Below are 1,911 nucleotides of genomic sequence, written 5' to 3'. Positions count from 1 at the left end.
TTTCGATTGGATACGGTCTTGATTCCATCAATTAGCAGCGACGTTGTATGCGATCGAAAATACCCCTCAAAATAGTACGATAAATTTGTGACGCGGTCTTCATTAGATACATACTTTCCTGCAGACCCAAAAACAGAAGAAACAGAAAAAATAACAACATTCATCAGCATAATCAGCGAACCGCCTACCAGACCCAGCCAAGTTCGTGATTGATTCACCCGACCGAAGGTAGTGGAGTGGGCCGCTGCTATTTCGCATTTGCTTTTATTACGCTTCCTCGATTTCCGCACCGGCACGAAACCGCGTGGAAGGCCTCACACACCACACCCTACAGCAAACGAGAGCGAGATTCCATCACACACGTCATTTGCGGTTGTTCCGCACTACCCCACGCAACCAACCCGAGCGTTCGATCAGTCGTTCTCACTTCCTCTCTCACTTGGTTTCTTTCTTTCGCTCAGTCGTTCGGCCGGCATCGCAGCGGTGGCCATTTAAATCTATTTTTAGCCAAGCTACCGGAGTGCTGCGCATGCGCATCACGACTTTGCCTTCGTCAAACGGGAGTCCGAACAACGTTCGTGGGTATCAGCTGATCTGGTACGGAAGCATCGCACGGTTTGTCCCGTACAGTATATTAGCGAGAGGAGAGTGGTAAGAGCAAGAGTGCGGAGAGTGAAGCCACAGCTGATTTTCATTATTCGTGTTTGTATGCTCGTCCGTTCGTTCGTTTTCGTTACGTTCGGTCCGGGCACTCTGGATCTGTATACATATAGGCGGCACCGTTTGCAACGGGGATGTAGCTCAGTGGTAGAGCGCTCGCTTCGCATGTGAGAAGTCCCGGGTTCAATCCCCGGCATCTCCAAGGCGGAATTTTTTTTGGCATGTGTTTTAATGTCGGTATATAGAAGTAACACACACATTATTTGATCGATCCCACAATATTTTTAATTCTATGAACCCAAAATTGCCCATCGAATTGCTGTTAGTTCAATTATAACAAATATTGTTCGTAAGTGCACGAAACCATTTATTATTTAAATATATTTTACTTTACTATATTTTAACTAGCTAGTATTTAAATCTCTTACTCTATCCGTACCTCAAATCAAAACATAAAATTTCAATGTTTGAATTATTGGAATTTTTAATAAAACCATTTTCAAACCACGTAGACAACCTATCTAACTGCCACCATATGGCGGCAGAATCTACTGAACAGTTTTCCTGGAATTTTTGATCGACCGAAAGGTTGAACTGTTAATAAAACAACAACAACAACAACAATAGGAATTTTCGGCCAAATCGGTTGCGTTAAATACAGTTCGAATGGAGAGTCGGCGTAAATCTATTCGATGTGCGGTGATTTTTTGTTAAGGTATGCTTCATCGAAAGAACTATTGGTGAAACGGAAGTACGACTATTGTAAATAGAAAAGAGCTGATGTTTATTTTTGTCATAGCGCAAGTAGGTCACAAAACAACGATAGCTCACTGGTTGGAAATCTATGTATGCACTAAAACCTCAATTGACGCGAACTTAATTCACGCTATTTTATTCTATGCGTTTTATTTTAAATGTGGCGATTTTCGTTTGAAATTTACGCGATAATCGTGTGAACAAGGAAGGTTTTTTTTTGTACGTGTACAAAACAATTCAGCATGCTTCACTGGATTGAATTAATGTTCAGTGTATATTACAGAACTTTTTGGTTTCATAGAATCTAGTTGAGATCGTAGGTAGCCAAGAATTCTCTGGAAAATAGGCGGGAGGGTAATGTCAGAAACATAACTGGAACACGAATAAAACTGACATACTATTGCCACACATCCGAATATCTATAATCGCACGTACTAGTTGATTTTGTAAGCTATCAATGCGTCACTTGCATTACTGTAACGGTACAATTATATG

The 1,911-nt window shown here is 41.3% G+C and overlaps 1 non-coding gene across 1 annotated transcript; it reads left to right on the top strand.

Annotated features, from left to right (window-relative positions):
- The first annotated feature begins 790 nt into the window (after positions 1 to 790).
- On the top strand, positions 791 to 862 carry Trnaa-cgc (transfer RNA alanine (anticodon CGC)). Its single transcript has one exon. It is a non-coding gene; the product is annotated as a tRNA-Ala (tRNA).
- Positions 863 to 1,911: the final 1,049 nt, after the last annotated feature.

The sequence above is a fragment of the Malaya genurostris genome, chromosome 1, assembly GCF_030247185.1.
Source record: "Malaya genurostris strain Urasoe2022 chromosome 1, Malgen_1.1, whole genome shotgun sequence".
In the NCBI taxonomy this organism is placed as follows: domain Eukaryota; kingdom Metazoa; phylum Arthropoda; class Insecta; order Diptera; family Culicidae; genus Malaya; species Malaya genurostris.
The sequence above is the reverse complement of the archived record's forward strand: the minus strand, read 5'-3'. Positions and strand labels throughout refer to the sequence as shown.